Raw genomic sequence first — 20,941 nt, forward strand, 5'->3', positions numbered from 1 at the left:
GTGGGGATCAATCAAGCTTTGTTTAATTGGAAGTGATGATCCTGCCTGTCCAAAAAGGATGGAAATCGTAACTTTAAGAGTAGGACTACATGGACATTTTTGGCACGATCCGATGCGCTGCAACAAAACGCAGGAGTCAAATCGCATGCAACGGAAATCAGGTAAGTATACAACATTGTTGTATGTTGTTGCAGCATTGATCCGACGCGACACGACTGTCGGATGCAAACGCTGCAGACTGCGTCTGCATCTGACAGTGGTGTTGCATCAGATCAATCCTGCGACTTCATCCAACATTTCCATTACTTACCTTATTTCTGTCGCATGCGATTTGACGCCGGCGTTTAGTTGCAGCACGTCGGGTCGCACCAAAAACATCCATGTAGTCCTACACTAATGTGTCTAAAAATTGGAGATGCTGGGAAATGTGAACTCAGAAGGCAAAGTACCTTTTCACTGCATTTAAAATAAGGAGAAGGAAAGAGAACAAATTAATTTTAATGCCTTTTCAAAAAAAAAAATGGTGTATGTTTTCCCATTCTGTAGCAGAGTGGAAATGTATATGTAGCTGGAAGCATTTAGAAACATTCGCTTTCCCTGCGGGAAGAGTCACACCATCCGAAAGGAGATTTAATTAGTGAAATCTCGTTAGGCAAACGAAATTATCCGTAAGACAATACTCTTCTGGACAGGGGGTATGATTAAACAAAGTCATTCATTCAGGAAGTTGATGCAGCATTTCTTTGGGGTGAACATTTTTTCTCTTGCCATAGTCATTTTCTGGCCTAATATATCAAAAGAAAAGCTCTTTGCACTTTTTTTTCGTTCTGGAGACAACTACGTGGGATGAACAATAATGACTTGGCAAAACTGTAATTACACGTGATCGTGTTCATCCTTCCTCATATTTCAGCAAGCATGATGATTTGCCATTAAGTGTATATTAAAATAGGCAACTTTTGTTTTATAATATACAATCTTATATTGTATATTATATTGTGTTAAATGATAATGCAATGCCAATTTAAGCTAAACTCAAGCCAGTATTTTCCCCTCCCAAAGGCTCACAAACACAATTAGGCTCATTTATAAACAGTGGGCAAATTTGCTCCTGGGCAGTAACCAATAGCAACCAATCAGTGACTTGCTTTTTTTAACCAGCCGCAGGTTGAGCACAGAAAGCAATTGTCTGATTGGTTGCCATAGGTTACAACCCAAAAGTAAATTTGCCCACTGTTTATAAATGAACCCCAATGTGGTTATATTGATACAGAAATAAGGATGCATTAATGCTATTCACAAAGATACTTGCATTCATACATGTTCCTTGCAACTTGCAGTGAGAATCAATGTGCCCATTTAGTCTGCTCTTATGAATAACATGCAGCTGCAAGCATGTATGCTTGGGAACATTGAATTACTGCATGCTTAGGCCTGGAGTTAATTTAAAGATTTTCCTAGTGGGTTGCATCCATGGTCTAAACACTTATGCCAAGCCAATTAGATGCTTATTATGTTATTCATGCTCTGTGCACACAGATGCAGGTAAAGTTACACTATGCCAGTCTGAAATTGTGCACCACAACTTGCACATGACTTGCAAAAGCAGGTGGTAATATGTGTCCATACTGCAGCACTTTGTGACATTTTAAAATATTAAATTTTCTTACATTATTTAACAAATAGAAAAGTGGCAGTTTGGGAGGAAGGGGTAGATTTAACACATAGGGGCCTATATATTAACATTAAAATATACATTTTTTCATGAATCAAATTATTTCTTTACAAATTAATGTTTTTTTATGTCTCTAAAAATTCAAGATTTATTAATACCATAAATACAAAAAAGCCTTCAAGATTCTATAGAAGTCAATGGGAACTGCACTGATCCTAATGGACTTTTTTTTAGCCATTCAGACTTTTATAGGGTTTTCTGATTTTTTTTTTGCTAGTAATTGTCCAAAAAACTGCAATTTTTAGAGTTTTTTTTATTTTTTAATGTGTCGTTTAGTGGTTTTTTTTGTTTATGCTTTTTATATTTGTATCTTTTACTAAATATCATGCCATTTATGGTTTTACTGAAAAATAGTTTATTAATAGTTTCAAAAACCACTAAAATGTTGATAAATGAGCCTCCCCATGTGTTGTTTATAAACTAAGGTATGTGCATATTCTCCACCTGCTTGACAATTCAGAAACTGGACAGTTGCATAAAAATGTTATTTTGGAATCTATAGGATACATATTCTAATACAAACTCTTATAGAAAAATATAATGAAAATGACACACCAGATCTAGTAACCCATAGCAACCAATCAGCAAGTAGAATTTACAGGCCACCTGTATAATCTGATTAGTAAATTTAAAAGGTCACACTAGGTTTAGTAACCCATAGCAACTAAAGTACTAGATATAAATGTATACAGCATATTTGTCATAAGAACACCCAGAATAATAGATACCAAATTTCACAAAAAAAGTCATATTTTACCATACCCGCCAAAAATTACATACCAGGTGGGCAATAATATGACAATGTTACATGTTAAGTACACCTTTTTAGCAATATATATATATATATAGTCCTTAGGGTAGTCAGCACTCACAAGAGACAGTTTAAATTGCCTGGGTGCAGTATCAAAATTCAAAATTCAAATAATAACCAGCAAGAAGGATCCGCACTTTCAGGTCTTACATATAGTATAAATAATGTTATTATTCAATGCGAGACTGACGTTTCGGCCTCCAGTCTCACATTGAATAATACATTTTTTAATACTATATGTAAGACCTGAGAGTGCGGATCCTTCTTGCTGGATATATATATATATAATAGGGAGTGCTGGTCTGAGAATAATCGGAGTATACATAATTACCATGCACCCCTCCCTTTGCTGAAGTTATTTGCCTTGGAGTGTGGATACTCATTTGGAAGTGCATATATATATATATATATATATATATATATATATATATATCTCCTTTAAAAGCCTGATTGCTGGCTGGGGAGGATTTAGCCCTCAGTGAAAAAACAGCGTTCAATGGACATTGATTACAGGTAATGCTAAAATGCACATAAAAAATAAAACAAGTTAGGGACCGCCATTCGGGGTTTACCTTGACGTGGTATGGTGGCTTATCAATTTTATGATCATAACTTTGTAACAAAATAACCCCTATTTGGGTACATATGCAATAGCATTTATTATACTTATATTTATATACTTTAAAGCCTTTAGAGTGCTCCCACAACCCCCCTGTTTTGATATTGTATATTTAGCCGGAAGCTGTGGCATAGCTTCAGTGGTTGTAGCACCCCATACCCCCCCTTTAAACTAGTGGTGTTCCTATGCTTTTAAAATTGGGCGTTTGTTTTGGGAATATCTCTCCTTTAAAAGCCTGATTGCTGGCTGGGGAGGATTTAGCCCTCAGTGAAAAAACAGCGTTCAACGGACATTGATTACAGGTAATGCTAAAATGCACATAAAAAATAAAACAAGTTAGGGACCGCCATTCGGGGTTTACTTGACGTGGTATGGTGGCTTATCAATTTTATGATCATAACTTTGTAACAAAATAACCCCTATTTGGGTACATATGCAATAGCATTTATTATACTTATATATATATACTTTAAAGCCTTTAGAGTGCTCCCACAACCCCCCTGTTTTGATATTATATATATAAATATATATATTGTATAAAGTACCCCTCTTATAAGGATACTATAAATTACCAAGGAGTTTCATGACCATATAAAAACATGAGGCCTAAGGCCGAAAATCTCTGCGTGAGTATACTCATGAATGTTCAAAATTCACTCTTTAGTAAAAACACCATCTGTAATCGAAATCAAGCAAACCTACGTCCAATTGAAGTTGCCCAAAGTGCAGGTTTGATCAGATTTAATTGCCTTGAATAAATATTTAAAGGGTCACTTAAGTAACCTCCTTGCAGATCTTTTCATCAGCAGACACAAGGGCATTGTTTGTGCTTAGAAGAAAGATGCTTTTATCCAACGCTCTGCAGGTTTTGTCATATTCTATTCAAATCTGGGATGATATACTGAATTTCCTTAGTCTTGTCTTTGGTACTTTTGAAATCATATATTGGAATGTTTTTTCCGTTGATGCTTATTTACAAATATAAATCAAAATCACTAAGATTATAAAACTTTTCAAATTCTAACATAGGGCAAAAGCACAACTACTGGTGTCCGTGAGTAGTGAGGGCGCTAAAGGGTTCAGAAACATGCAGTTTTTTTAGTAGATCTTTGAGATATAAGAGATTACTGCTTGTGGGACCCGAAAAAGATTTTGCTGTGAGGATTAGGAACTTGTAATTATGCTATAATTACGCACATTTTTAAAAAAATCTGTAACTGATGTAGGGAAAGGGATACACTGTCTTTCAGGGAATGGGGCATGTATATTTTCTTACAAGTGTGTCATCCTGGCAGACTCGCACCTAGCAGTTCCTTGCCAAAAAAGCTGTTTTGCATGTCCAACCTATAGCTCACAAACCACTCAGATGTAGCTGAAACATTAATGTACCCAAGAAGATCCTCCCAGCAGAATTCACTGCTGACCCCAGCTCATGTTTCGTAGTCCATTGGAATCACATTTTCACACTTTCCTATATGCTAAAGTACAATGAGAAAAACACTGGATCATCAGTGTCCTGTGACAAAACTCGTCTTAAGATAAATCTTTTTCAGGCAGACCATTCTCCGATTTTCCCAAGAAAATCCTTTTGCAGCAAGACAATATTTAGATGTGTCTTAAAAAGCTTTTATCTAGAAACAAATGTATATTGTTGTTTGCACCTCACAACACCTCCCTGGGGGAGAATATAATTGATTTTTTGCAACCGACTTTTTTTTTATACTTTAATAAACTAGGGAACATGTCAAAGTAAACAGAAATAATCACACTTTGATGCAAATATATTTTGTAATTTGTTGCTGGTGACTTCTCCAGTGGCATTTCTCATCACACTTTTGCAAATAGATCCCTACCAAATGTGGCCCACACTATAGGCCTATAGCTAAGCCAAGGAAAGAAATATACATCTATCAAAATGAAATATTTGGCATTTCTGAGTAATGAAGTCATGCAGGCAATGCCATTTATAGGATTCTATCTAAAAATAACTGCAAGTGATTTCTTCTGGCTAGAACATGGATCTTTATTCTCACACTGAAGAACAGAAATAGCATGAACATATTATTAGTAAAGATACATTAATATGATTAATTAGTATGCATTATTTTCGTTGTGCTTTCTATCCATATTTTAGTAGATTTTCAGGCATTCTCTAGTAAAGAATATTAAAGGGATACTGTCATGGGAAAAAATTTTTTCAAAATGAATCAGCCAATAGTGCTGCTCCAGCAGAATTCTGCACTGAAATCCATTTCTCAAAAGAGCAAACAGATTTTTTTAAATTCAATTTTGAAATCTAACGTGGGGCTAGACATATTGTCAATTTCCCAGCTGCCCCAAGTCATGTGACTTGTGCTCTAAAGTTAGAGTGATGTCACCCCCTTCCTTTTTCCCCCCCAGCAGCCAAACAAAAGAACAATGGGAAGGTAACCAGATAGCAGCTCCCTAACACAATATAACAGCTGCCTGGTAGATCTACGAACAACACTCAATAGTAAAAACCCACTGAGAAACATTCAGTTACATTGAGAAGGAAAAACAGCAGCCTGCCAGAAAGCATTTCTCTCCTAAAGTGCAGGCACTAGTCACATGACCAGGGGCAGCTGGCAAATTGAAAAAATGTCTAGCCCCATGTCAGATTTCAAAATTGAGTATAAAAAAATCTGTTTGCTCTTTTGAGAAATGGATTTCAGTGCAGAATTCTGCTGGAGCAGCACTATTAACTGATGCGTTTTGAAAAAAAAAAAATTCCCATGTATCCCTTTAATATTCTTGAATTCTTTGAATTCTGCTGGAGTAGCACTATTGACTTTTGAAAAAAACATGTTTTCCGATGACAGGATCCCTTTAAGCTGCATCTTGCAGTTAACATCAAAATCGCTTGGCTTTAAACTAACACTTCTAAAATGTTTAAGACTACACAGCCATTATTAATGTGTTGCACATCCTCCTGTCAGAATAGAATTCTTAACTAATGCTGAAGAGGCTCTGAAAGGGCCTCCTACGCAGATATAACACAACAGTCAACATCACTGAAATCACAAAATTCTGCAGATGCTTCATACGGCGACTGTGCTTGGAAACTTTGATTGCTGCAGTGTGGGAGTGAAGATTATTCACAGGTTTGGAACTTGGCAAGATGCAGTCAGGAATCTGTGCCTCGGAAACTCTTAGAACTTAATGTGATAATTAAAGAAAGTTTACTTGTTTCTACTGCTAAAGAAAATGCTGGAATTGAGAGTCTACTAATTGTCTTTGTACCAAGGGATAATTAATGTGGGTGGATTACTCTAATTGAAATATATGGATTAGTTAATGAGCTCTGAACCATCTTTTCATTTCAAATACAGTGCATCTATACCATTAAGCATCTTAAATGGTAAGTGGCTCTGGTTCCTCCTGCTTTTTTCTCTAGGTCCTCTCGGGAGTCAATAAAGTTAAAAGCCAAGTTGAAAAACAGACAGAAGAAAGCATTTCCTTCTAGCTAACCACAGGATTAAAGAAAAATAAAGAACTCTCAAAGGGTTATGCCTTTCCACCATACCCCTGTTTCAAATTTTAGGCAGCACTTTTCATATCCCTGATTCTAAATATTGTTCTAATCATAACTAAACACACACTCATGTACCCAAAGGTTTTCTATATTTCTTATTTGCTTATAGTATTTCCTTATAGTTAATTTTTGAACCAGCGGCTTGGAATTTAATTTGTTATCTTGTTACTAGGGTCCTGCTTACCTTAGCAACAAGCCAGTGGCTTAAAAACTGAACAAATGTTAATAATAAACGTAGTGACAGTAGTGACAAGACGCTCAATGACCTCAATGTATTTTGCACAAAAAAATCTCTTTGAAAAAACACCCATGGGTTACTAAAGAATTAAAGCATGATTATACTACAGTATTCTCACCCAAGGTTAACAAAGAATTCACCAAATAAATCTGCCATTTTCCTTTTTAAAAATGCTTAAAGTTCAATCTGCTACTGTGCACACCCAACAAAGCTGTATTATGTTAACATTGCAATAGCATTTAACAAAATATTCCCATTGGATAATGTAGTATTATTCAAGACCTGTATATAAGATTCCTCTGTTACAAGTATTTCCCAACCTTATAAAAACTTTTTTCTGGTAGGGAAATGGTATCTAAACAAAGGCTTTTGTTTTGACAAAGTTCAGGTTTCAAATTGGCTTAATCATGCCTAATCTCATTTGTATGTTGAAACTTAATGAGCCCAATTATATAGGTATCACCTCCAATTTGCTGATCACACATTTCTTGCCCTCCAATCTAATTCATTCAGCTCCTTTACAAGAGCCAAGGGCATCTGGAACAGTTTTAAAATGTATTGAAAGGAAGTTATCAATTAGCATTTCACTTCTGTCATATTAACGAGGATTGTTAATCTCTTGATTGCTGAAGGTGCAAACAATATACACTGAATGAATGTAATGAACTTCCAAACATTTAAACATTATGTCAGCAGAGTTTCCCCAATTTATGCAAATGAAATCACTTTTGCATTAACACCCTTTTGCTAGCACATTTTATATATGGTAAACGTCACATTTTTTATAAGCAGTGACCTCTGTGAAAACATACACACAGGTTAATTGGCTCCTGATGAAATGGACTCTAGTGTGTGTGAATGTTATGGGACACTGGATTGCAAGCTCTTTGTGGGTAGAGACTGATCCATATGATGATGAATAATGTCTGTATAGTGCTGCAAATATATGTTGGTTAATATTGGCTAATGATAGAGGAACGTGTATATATAATAAATATAGTAAAAATAAAATCATATATATATCTATATAAAAGTGACTTTACTAAGCATCAACTTTGAAAGCCTGTCTAAATATTAATAAACTTTAATCATAGGACATATATTTATACATGCCTGAAAGGTAAGATTTGGCCTTGTAAAGGCAGACATACCAAACATAGCTGCACTGAAAAGAGGGACTGATTTTCATAAAAGAACTCGTACACACTGTTTCATAATGAAATCATTCTGAATCTGAGTTGTTACCATACTCAGCAGTCAAGAGGTGATAAAAGGAATGCTGATCTTTACTTATTGCCTATAGAATCTTGCACTTTTAATATTGATGTCAATAAAGGTATTTTATAGTAAGAAATAACCTTTGTTTATGACCAATAATTAGACAAAGGGAAGCATGCATAACTATGCAAAGAAGAAGAATGAATTGTTAGACATGTGACACATGTATATTTCTCACCCTGAAAACTTTCTATTGCTCAATTTTGGGCCATGTGTCATCATTGTCATTCAGTTCCCATTGAAGCCAATATGTACGATTACAAGCATTAGTCTGAATATCCCCTATCCCTGTTAATATAGGCAAGGCAATGGCAACATATACAAAAGAATTGCACGGAATGGCCCAGTCTGGTGTAGCTTGTTCCAGCTAGCTTCATCAGTGCTCAGATCTCAGCAGATGAGCTAGGAAAGGGAGCTGCTGTAATTTCTTTGTGATGTCAGGGGGATGCTCAGAGCACTTGGTGATACCATACAAATTGGATGTTGTCAGTGTATCCTAGCAAGACTGTGTATTCATTAGATACATGCTGAGTAAGATATATGCATTGTTGACAATACCCAATATCAAATTGTCAATGCTATGTCATTGGCATAAGACCATGATGGGGTTCAGTAAGTTTTAGGCCTGAAAGGGTCCATTTCATCTTTGTAGTACAGGCATGTTACCCAGAATGCTCGGGACCTGGGGTTTTCTGGATAATGGATCTTTCTGCAATTTGGATCTCCATACCTTAAGTCTACTAGAAAATCATTTAAATATTAAATAAATCCAATAGACCGGCTTTGTTTCCAGTCAAGATGAATTCTATCTTAGTTTGGATCAACTACAAGGTACTGTTTTATTTTTAAGGTGGTCATAGATGCACAGATAATATCATAAAAAACTAATTATCATACAATATTCGGTGCGTGTATGGTGGGAAAAGAGCCGTCCAATATTGGCAGAAGACTTGGATATCGGTCAACTCGTCGATCGGGTTGGATCGAAAATTTTGATCGGGTGCCTTTGAAGGCACCTAAACATCGGCTATTGTTAGTGCTGATTCGTCAGATACAGGTAGAATTCTATTGTTTCTACCTGTATATTTGACGATTCAGCTCAGGGCGTGTGTATTGAAACGGACAATCTTTTTTGGAAAGATATTTTCCAAGAAAGATCGTAATTATTACTATGGGCACCTTTACAAAAAAAAAAAAAGAAATTCTCTTAAAAATTTGGACTATTTGGATGAAATGGGAGACATTATTCAGAACTTTCTGGATAACGAATCCCATACCTGTATAATGATGTCCATGGCCCCTTAGTACAAGAATAAAGGGTATGAGATAACTGGGGTGGAGCTTTTTTCAATGAAACAATTGTTTTATGAAAAAAATTAGAACTGTGATGCAAAGATGAATAGTTTTGGCCAGGAATATTATGAATCAATGGCATTATAAATAAAGTAACCCCACAGTTGCAAAATATGAGGATATTAGAAGTTACTTCGGAGTTTCATCAACTTCGGCCTCGTGTTTTTATATGGTCATGAAACTCCTCGGTAACTTATAATATCCTTATATTTTACAAGAGGGGTACTTTATTCACTATATATTTACTCTGTAGAATGCTTTACCATACCTGAGTAAACAACTCTAGAAGCTCTCTGTTTGTTTAGGATAGCAGCTGTCATATTCACTTGGTGTGACATTACTTCCTGCCTGAGACTCTCCCTGCTCACTCATAGCTCTGGGCTCATATTACAGGAGGGAGGGGGAGAGGCGCAAACTGAGCATGCTCAAGCCCAAGCCCTGGAGGTTTAAGCTGAAAACAGGAAGTCTGATACAGAAGCCCATGAGTACCCAATAGAAGGAAAGAAATGTGGTGTTTCTTTTGACAGAAGACTCAGAGCAGCATTTCTTTGAGGGTTTACTGGTGTATTTATATAGACCTTACTGATAACTTAATTTTAGCCTTTTCTTCTCCTTTAATGGAATTTAAGAAACAACATCAGGGAATCAGAAGGACTCTTGTTCAACAACGCAGTGACCTTTCTTGGACTAAATTAAATTTTTATAATACCAACTCACTAAATACTATAGATATTTCAAGATACTTTGTAAATTTTTTGTGCAGCTATAAATATATCAAGTGAAATTTAGAAAGAATTATGGCAAACTGAAGACTGAATACATCTGTGATGTTAGAGCTGCTTGTAAATGAAAGTAAAGGGAAAACAATCAAAAGGATCTACTATACAGATATCTGGAAATGTTTCTTTAGTTAGTGACATGCAAATAATACGGTAGGTATAGGTTGTGTTATCCAGAATGCTTGGGACCTGGGTTATTCCTGAAACAATTAAACATTCAATAAACTCAATGGGGTTTTTGCCACAGATATGGAATCAGGAAACTTATATAGGATAAAGTACAACCAGTCATCCATGTATGAGCATTTACCACAAACCCCATGAAAAAATAAGAATGTAAGAAAATATGGCTTACATTTTAATAGTTGATGTGGCCCACAACAACGTGCACGTTGGTGCTCTTCTCATCTAGGGAAGAAAAAGAAAGAACAGGTCTTAGACAAAAAGTTTATAAGAATCAGAAAGGACAAAAACACAGTGCTACAAAAATTAGATAATACAAAATTATCTATACATCTCCTTTGATTACTTTTACTTTGAAATACATAGCTGGCATGCTGGAAGCCATATTTAGCAGGTTAGGAATCTAGTGATGTACCTAAATTTTCCTAGGACCAACATTAAAGTCTTTTTTGGACCCCCCAAAACTGAAGTGATCTGTTTCCCAAAAGTATATTAAAATTGTACTATAATCAAACCTTGTCCCTCTATATGCCTGCTACTCTTTGTATACAGTAATATGTTCTGACCTTAACTTACAGTCATATTTATAGTAAAATTTATGAATATAATGTATAATAAACAACAGCATCAAAAGCCACGCTTTGTAAAGCCTCGTCACACAGAATCAGATCTTCCCAGATAGGCTGATCATTATTGTCTGGTTTGTTTAAATATGTGTCTCACAAGATTATATGCAGTTTATAATTGATTTTGTATATTTGTATAATATACCACCTTTATTGATGCCTCTAAATTTTAGGATATTGAATAAGAGATATCATTAACAAGGGTTTGATTTGAAATAAAATAAGCCTAGAGTAAAAGTATAGTTAATTCATTAATTAAAGATTATATTGCAGCTCCCAGGATGTTCACATATTGCTACAGCTCAATAGATCTGGACCTTAACCTGTTTTATGCTCAGCTGTTTTGTTATGCCATAACATTAGTATTCTAAAAGAAAATATGTGTTGCAGAATTAAAGGTGCAACTCTTGATACAGATCATATCACCTACAGCAGCCAATAAACAGGTAGAATTTACCCATCATCTATGTAAAAGTAGCTATTTATTGGTTGATATTGGTTGTCCTTGGGCAAACTATGTGATTTTTATAAATAAATTATGTGCTATAGAATCAGAACAGATGTTGAGGGTTCCTAAAGGTATAACTTGACCAGGGTCTGCACGTAGTCAGTGGCGTACTTGGTGTGCGCGGGCCCCCCTGCAAAAAAGTACGGGGCCCAGCACATAGCAGTTCCAACTTGCCCCCCATCCACCTACTTACCGGCCCCATCCATCTACTCCTGCCCACCATCAGCCCTCCTCCGCCCCCATCTGTCAATTCATATAACTCTCTGCATCCTCTTCAGAACTGTAGAGGAAGTAGACCCCATGGTCAGGGCCCCCATATTCCTTGGGTCCCCCCAACACAGCCTCAGGGTCTGCTTCCTCTATAGTTTTGTAATTACACATAGTGGAGTCCTTTCTCAGTTCTAACTAAGAAAATGGAAGATAATATGCATAGTAGGGCAACTTGGCAAAAGTGTGACGAGATAGTATCAGTATTATCCAATATACTGAAAAAAAGAGTAATGCAATGAAAAATTGAGTACAATGTGCATATATTTCTGGGCTTTTTTAGGTAAACTCTCAACAAAATGATGGCAAACACATCTTCATTCTTGTGCTTCATTTTTGTATGCATTTTCCATTTTAATTGCAATAATTGTGTTTATTACTGTTCCCCTCCAACCTTCCTCTAGTATCTCATTTGATTCTGGTAGATACAGCTCTGAAACATGTATACTGACAAATGATTCCTGTTGCTGGTCTATGTTCTTAAGATTTTCCATATGTATATAAGTACATTTAAATAAAGCCATCGTTTTACATAAAGGCAGAGTTTTACTGTGTTTTAGGCAAAGATATGTTAACATAATAGCAGATCCATCCTGTATAATTGACATTACTGAGAAGTCTTGAATCAACTTGACCTCATTAAAAAGGGTCCTAACACTGGGGCATGTACAAACAGCAGATTATTTTGGTGCCAATATCAGTGGCATAAGTGCTAGAACATTTATTTTGGATGAATGTATTCAGATTTTTTTAAGACAAAGAGAACCTTTACTTGAGCTCAGTATAACTTTCAGATTAAATTGAAGGAAGCACCATTGATTTCACTTTTTTTCATGCCCATTAAAATCACTTTACCCTCCTCTCTCACCTCTGTTACTCCTGTTCAAATTCAACTTTAGAAAAAGCCTGAAAATGCATTCTGTTAATTGTAAAAACCAAAAGGGAGAAGGCATTAGTGATGAGAAAAAAACTGTAATGGCTATCAGGCTAGCTATAAAGCAAAATTAATGGTGCGAAGGACAAAATTATACCCACTAAATACCAGTTCCGAAATGCTAATAAAAAAAATTGTCTATATTATTGCCAGAGTCTTGTTCTTTTACATTTACCCCCGATGCAAATAGCTTCAACTGTCTTATAATTGGCATTACAGGCCATATACTTTTTTCACAATCCCTTTCTTAATATTGAAAACAAAGGGAGGTTGGCAAAATGGGCTGGGAAACAGCATTCTATAGCATGCTCTTGTATTGTACTACAATTTGGTGTTGGAAGCTGCAGTTCAGCAACAACTGTCAAATGCCCAGTTTCTGAGCTTCATGATTGGGGTCAATTCAGCAAGCCTTAAACAAGAGCAATGTTATCTGCTGCTTAATGGGACCCAATGCTGCTTTTAAAAGGGGTTGTTCACCTTTGAGTTGCACTTTTAGTATGATATAGAGAGTAAAATTCTGAGACAATTTGCATTTGGTGTTCATTTTTTATTATTTTTGGTTTTTGAGTTATTATAGCTTTTTATTCAGCAGCTCTCCTGTTTGCAATTTCAGCAATCTGGTTGCTTGGGTCCAAATTCCCCTAGCAACCATGCATTGATTTGAATGAGAGACTGGAATATGAAGAGGAGAGGGCTTGAATAGAAAGACGAGTAATCAAAAGTAGCACCAATACATTTTTAGCTTTATTAACAACTATTTTTTAGATACCCATTTTAAAGCTGAAAACAATCAGAATAAAAAGGCAATGTAGGGTAGGGTTTTTTTTTATTAAGGATTTGTTTCTCTTTTAAAGGTGAACCACCCTTTAAATGTGCAGAATGTTTAACACCAACAAACAAAATCTGAGAGGAACTGTTAATATGTGTGCCCTTGTCTCTCTCCATATACTGTAAACTGCCAAGGCAGTTTTCTACTCCAGAACAAAACAAAGACTTAGGGATTAGTTCAAATGTCTGCACATATACGAAGGCGATTTGGCTTTAGTGTAATAATGTATTTTACATAATTGTTTCAAATCCATGTTCCTTGCATACGATATGCAATTTTAGAATCCTGACAATCTCATATGAACTGTAATGTTTGAAAACATCTGCCAATATGACAGATAGTGGAGTGTGTGTGGGGCAACTGGTAACTCAACATCACTTCCAGCAATTCTGAACAATGACAGTGTCTGTGGGCAGACCATTCAAATGGCCAAACAATTTTCAGCCAGATATCAGTTAAGCAAGCTGATTGACAGCCACCATACAAGGGCAAATAAACCGCCAATTTGGTTTTGTGGGGTCAAGTCTGCAGCTTTTATTGGCCTTTGTATGGCCTGCCTATATTATGTAATGTAATAAATACATTTATTTTACATATTGCTGTGTGCAAATTTTAGCAGCTTAGCCAGGCCATGTCAAATACTGAAACTAGATATTGTTGTAGATAATTTCTAATTGATTTTCCTTATTCATATGTGATTTACAAACACCAGTGCAAAGTCCAGAGAACTTAAACACAGACACACTGGCATGTATATACAGTAATTGCCATGCATCTACAGTGCAGCCTTATTTCCTAGAATTTAAATGTAATAACAGGTGCCGCTAAATAGCATGCCGCACAACCTGGGATTGATTTACCACTGCGGACTCTGATTTTGTCGACTTTGGTAACTTGTGAGCAGCTTGTATTTACATTTTGCTATTGTCATTGGAATGTGAACAAAAACATTTCTGGAAAATTGGCCTTAATGTAGTTAGTGTGCTGTTCATTAGGTGCAATTCAGTTGAGTGTGCATATACAACACATAATGAGAGCGTGGAAGTAACACTTTCTCAAGGCAAGTGCCATGTTTCTCACTCTATTTCATCAATGCAACCCTTACCTTGCACCTTTTTTAAAACAGAGGAAACAACTTGGGGCTGGTTTGCTAAAACTTAATTTTTTTTTTTAGTCGACCCAACCCTACCACAATTTGAACTCATCTATCAATAATTGTTCCCTCAAAAATCAGAACGACAAAACGTAGAGACAAAATTGAGTGCTATTCGATCGAACCTCTGAAAATATATCTCAATATATTTTGAATTTTTGCTGCGATAACTTGACTTTTTCAGATTATCTGATGTGCATAGATGCAATTAACTTTTTTGTAACGGTTGGCACCCTGAATCTAGAGCCAATGCCAAGCACCCTGGTCTCGGCTCGTGCTTCTGCCTGTAGCAGCCACCTTTGGCCTCGGGAGGAGCCCTCAGCTACTCAGATGCCGCCAGGTCTTAAAACGAGAGGTGCAAGGTGAATGGTTCTAAACAAGCGAAGGGGCACAACTGTAGGTAAAGTCTGTGAGCAGAAGGTTGCGGTACAAAACGTTAGGCAATAGAGTAGTCAGATCAGGCCGGGTCGGGGCAGGCAGAGAATAAACGTAGTCAGGCAGGCAAGGGTCAAACCAGGAAATCAGAGGGGTTAAGCAGAAGAGGTAGTCGGTATTCAGGCAAGGGTCGGGATCCAGAGGTCAGAATAGTCAAAAGCCACGCAGGGGTGACAACAGGAATCAAACAGGTTTAAAACAGATTAGCAAAAGCTCAGATAGCATCAGGAACAAACTCCTATAATGGGCAATGAACTGCAACCTAAAAATCCCTTTTATACCGTTTGAATTTCGCGGCATTGCGCGCATCTGCGCGCTGACGGCATCACGCCAGCGCATCCGCGTCTATAAAGAAGACGAGACACTAAGGAGCAGCCATGACGCAGGAAGAAGAGAGGCGCGGTGGGTGTCCCACTGCGGTGGGCATCACTCATTTGTGAGTAGTATTTAATGCACAAATTTATTTAATAATAAATAAGACAAATAATACCTAGATCCTTCACCCTGGAGCATCTGTGCTGCAAATTACAGAGCAGGGTGCAAAAATGAGGCCCCTATAGTGCTCATACAACCAGTACAATAAAATATGATGGAGGAAAAGCATCTTACGAGTTTAATTAAAATTCTAAAAGGCAGCATTTATCAGAAAGCTTAACCATTTACATGATAATAGCGAAGCTCTGTTTATACGCAGTGAAACTAATTTACCATATTATCTATAGAAATCGCAGAAATTGAAGTCCATTCTTGGTTCAAATTATGGTTTGTTGAGATATTTAACATTGTTTGTTCTAGCACATGTAGATTCCTTGTGTTCCATAACATTTTAGAGAGAATCTTATAATCAGCAATAAAGACAGAACTGCAACTAGAACCATCTGCCTTGCTAATACACAGAAGCAACCAAAGCTGGTTGTCAATCTGTACAACAAAGAAGCAGGACTACTATGTGTATGGCACCATTATGAAAACCATTATATGAAAATAACAGAAAAAATGGCACCGTAGAACATTTGTAAAAGTTAAGAAGGCAATGAATATATAATTGCAAACTTTTCCTTTCTAATGTGTTTTTGATAACCAGTGGTAACAATGGCCTTTACTGAGCTACTTAAAACTTAATTCTACAATGGGAAGTACATTTACTTCTTAAACAAATATATACAATATAAGAGGAAAACTTTTTTTCAGTAGAAATAAACATGTAAAAGTCTTGTAGGCAACAAAGATATTCTGTTATTATCATCTACTGCATATTTAAAAGAAATATGAACTGTGTGTTGCCTCTGTTGCCTTTTTTTATTTAGTGCAAGTGCTCTCTGTGTTTTTTTTTCAGTAGAGTTATTGTTATATCTCAATCACTGCAGCTGTCAATAACTTGCTCTAAACCACAGTCTACAAGGAGCAACCACTCTCCAAAGATCCCATTTTGCAGGCTTTGTATTCAATAAATAAATCATACTTGGCTGTAAGACATTGTCCTCAGTGCTGTATCAGCCTGCAAAGCTGTTGGACTGATTGAACATCAGCACAGTTCAGTTAAATCAATACAACAGCTGCAGCGACTATAGGGCCTAAAATAGTCAGCTGCTGGAGATTTCCGTGAGCAGAAGTCCTGCAAATGATAAGTACTACAGGGCCCTATGCCGCTGAGAGAAAATCAAATAAATGACACAAAGGCTACACAAGTAAAGAAAGGGAAGGGGAATGAAGACAATACAAAATGTGCTAAATCGATTCCTGGAGGTTTCAATTTAATTAGAAATGTTATAGCAACAGAAGCAGGAAACTGTGATGTGTCTGGTCATCAGTTCTGTCACAGTGTAATTAGTATGTAGTCAGTAGTTTTAATTTGTAGGAAACATTCAGAAAATTCTTATTTAATCCACCCTATTTAAGGGCCACCCTATATTAAGAGCTGCATTTAACCCAAAAAAATTCAAGTTTTCAAGGGTATTTTTCAAAACTTGAATTTTCGGGTTAAAAAAAAAATCAATTTTTTTCAAGTTTTGGTCCTTACATGTTGCCAGTAACTAAAAATGAAAATGGTAGTGGGATTTCCCAAAGACTCAAAAACAAAAATTAATAAAAATTATTTATTAGGACTTGAAAAGAGGGCTTAACATGCTCAAACAGGTACAAAGTGTGTTAGGCCCCTCTTTTCAAGTCATAATAAATGATTTTTGATTTTTATAAATTTTTTGGTTTTTGAGTCCTTGGGAAATCCCACTACAATTTACTTTTTCAGTTACTGGCAACATGTAAGGATCAAAACATGTATAATGTGAGCTGCATCCTAAGATGTAGCTTTTTGAATGGAGCAAAAAGAGTTGCGGTGCTGGCAAAGTTTGACATTGTCAAATTCAGTGGGGGTGGCCACAAGGTGCAGTAGAACCTTGTTTTTATGGTAGGTAGTATTTACAAGTCTCCCTTACACGTGACAGCTCTGCTGTAGATTTTTACTACAGCTAGGAGTGCAGCCATTGCCCATAATGCAAATGCTCTGAGCATAGGCACATCTAGAAAAAAACAATACATCCTGACTAATGTTTTTTTTTATTTGCCCCCCACTCCTAGAATTTGCTCCTAGCACTTCTAATTGCAACTAAGGAGCATTATGGGCCTTAGTTAACAAAATTCAGATGTTTATATTTTATAGAGTTTTGGGCCTGAACCCCCAAAGTCTGACACTGTTCACTGGTGCTGCATACATAGTTAGTTATATAGTTAAATTGGGTTGAAAAAAGACAAAGTCCATCAAGTTCAACTCCTCCAAATGAAAACCCAGCATCCATAGACACACCCCTCCATACTTTTACATACATTATATATACTCATATCTATACTAACTATAGAGTTTAGTATCACAATAGCCTTTGATATTACGTCTATCCAAAAAATCATCCAAGCCATTCTTAAAGGCATTAACTGAATCAGCCATCACAACATCACCCGGCAGTGCATTCCACAACCTCACTGTCCTGACTGTGAAGAACCCCCTACGTTGCTTCAAATGAAAGTTCTTTTCTTCTAGTCTAAAGGGGTGGCCTCTGGTACGGTGATCCTCTTTATGGGTAAAAGGTCCCCTGCTATTTGTCTAAAATGTCCTCTAATGTACTTGTAAAGTGTAATCATGACCCCTCGCAGTGCCTAATTTTCCAGAGAAAACAACCAACCTTGACAGTCTACCCTCATAATTGATGTCTTCCGTCCCTCTAACCAATTTAGCTGTACGTCTCTGCACTCTCTCCAGCTCATTTATATCCCTCTTAAGCACTGGAGTCCAAAACTGCACTGCATACTCCAGATGAGGCCTCACCAGGGACCTATAAAGAGGCATAATTATGTTTCCATCCCTTGAGTTAATGCCCTTTTTTCTGCAAGACAGAACTTTATTTGCTTTAGTAGCCACAGAATGACACTGCCCAGAATTAGACAACTTGCTATCTACTAAAACCCCTAGATCCTTCTCATTTAAGGAAACTCCCAACACACTGCCATTTAGTGTATAACTTGCATTTACATTATTTTTGCCAAAGTGCATGCCCTTGCATTAATCAACATTGAACCTCATTTTCCAGTTTGCTGCCCAGGTTTCCAACTTAGACAGATCACTCTGCACAGTGGCAGCATCCTGCATGGAACCTATAGTTCTGCACAATTTAGTATCATCTGCAAAAATAGAAACAGTACTTTCAATGCCCACCTCCAGGTCATTAATATAGTTGATGCCCATACACATGGGCATCGACTGTAACACCCCTATTTTTCATGCCATACTGGAGATACAAACTAGGATTTCCAGGGGGCACAAGGTGCTAGGGATTCCTGCTCTTTACCAGCTTTGTACTTGATTTGTGAGGTTGCATTCTTTAGCATCCCTGCACTAGAACTGAGCCTCATTTAATGAGTTTTCAATAGTTTTTAAACACACTTTCTACAAAGACAGTATATTTATGAATCAAGTAAAATCCTCTTTTAGGTTGGAACCACATATTAACTACTGTAACCATAATTCCCTTCAATTGAGTGCAATTTTCAGTGAGAAAATCCTTTTTTGACTGATTTGCATATTTTTACTATATTTGACTTTCTCACTCTGCTTAAATGCTCAACCAAAATTATCATACAGCATTAACATATTCAAATATCTCTCTCTTAGTTGATTTTTTCAAACAACATATAGAGGCCCTTTTATCAAAAGTCGAATTTCGAATTCATGTGAATTTTTTTTTTAATTTGAATATACTCACAATTTGACTGGGAGGTTATTTAAGAAAAAAATTAGAATGTCTAATATTCGATTGAATGGTTCCGATCATAAAATTGGAATCATATTTGATTTCTACTAATTTAGTTTTTTTTCCAGAAAAAAAAACTCCAATGTCAGAAAGGCTACTAACATCTCCAAGTGGCTCATTCTCGGTCATTGACTTGTACATGAACTCGGCAGGTTTTAGTTGGCAAATATTTGAATTAGGACTGTTTTCCATGGTCAAGGTGTAATACATCTCACATTCCAATTTACATTCAAATAGGGGGATTTAAATTCGAATGTGTGAATTTTTGAAATTCGAATTTACTATTCAACCCTTTATAAATCTGATCCATAGTATGTTGAAATAGATACAGCTTAGCAATGCTATACGCTAAGATACAAAATAATTTTACAATTTAACTGCTCCCCTTTAAGCACCAGATAAAGTGTAACATTTTAATATTTGGTCTATAAAGACAAGTACCCCCAAAAGAGACTAGTTTTAATTAACTGTTAGACTGTGAAGTCTCCCCTGCCAGCTCTCATTCTGCATTTAACATTCACATCGCTAATGTACCAAAACATTAATGTGAAAGAAAGGAACCTATAAACATGAGTTTGTCTATTAGTAGGGTTTACAGACAGAGATAAGCTGTACCGGCTTCAAAAAGAGACAACTATATAACTTCACTATCTAAAAGAGTATTTATGCATTTTTAGAGCAGATTAAAAGTGTGTGTCCCTACTTGACTATCACCAGCTGCTAAAATAGCAGTCTACATATGTATGCCAGTTTGTGAAAATGATATTCTTCCTTGTGCTTTCTAAGGATCTAGGAAATAACTAAAAAAAATCACTTTTAAAGGACAAGGGAATTTAAACTAAAGAAGTAAGCTAGAAATGTTGTATATTGTGTTTTGGGCTTCTGTACCAACTCCAGGCCTAGCAATAAAGATCTGTGTCTCCAATGATGCCCCAGTAGCCCCCCGTCTTCTTTTCTGCTGATTCACTGCACATGCTCTGTACTGCTGTCACTTACTGAGCTTAGGCACCCAGACACAATATACAGTACACATAGAATATAAATGTCACAATATAAGGCTGATTAGTAATTAATACAGATAATTACTACATGGCAGCAAAGAAACCAGTGCAGCTAGCAACTGAATTTAATAATCAGCCCTGTAGCATCAGCTTGTAGGACAAGCCAACCTCATTTTCTGCTTGATAATTTGTGATGGCCCCTAAGCTTAGCTTCTCAACAGCTGCTCAGAGCCCACTGAGCATGTGTGTCACAGAGACTTTCCAAGATGGAGACCCCTTATGACAAGTTTGAAGTCCTGGATCATTGCTGTTATTGAAAAGCTGAAACTTTAGGCTGG

The 20,941-nt window shown here is 36.4% G+C and overlaps 1 protein-coding gene across 5 annotated transcripts in view; it reads right to left on the bottom strand.

Annotated features, from left to right (window-relative positions):
- The window catches only part of pknox2.L (PBX/knotted 1 homeobox 2 L homeolog), a 381,764-nt gene that overhangs the window by 304,478 nt on the left and 56,345 nt on the right, over positions 1–20,941 (bottom strand). For all 5 annotated transcript variants that reach the window (XM_018225718.2, XM_018225720.2, XM_018225715.2 and 2 more), the window contains exon 2: positions 10,722–10,774. The gene's annotated coding sequence lies outside the window, so the exon portion shown is untranslated. The remainder of the gene's footprint in view (positions 1–10,721; positions 10,775–20,941) is intronic.

This window comes from Xenopus laevis, chromosome 7L, assembly GCF_017654675.1.
Source record: "Xenopus laevis strain J_2021 chromosome 7L, Xenopus_laevis_v10.1, whole genome shotgun sequence".
In the NCBI taxonomy this organism is placed as follows: domain Eukaryota; kingdom Metazoa; phylum Chordata; class Amphibia; order Anura; family Pipidae; genus Xenopus; species Xenopus laevis.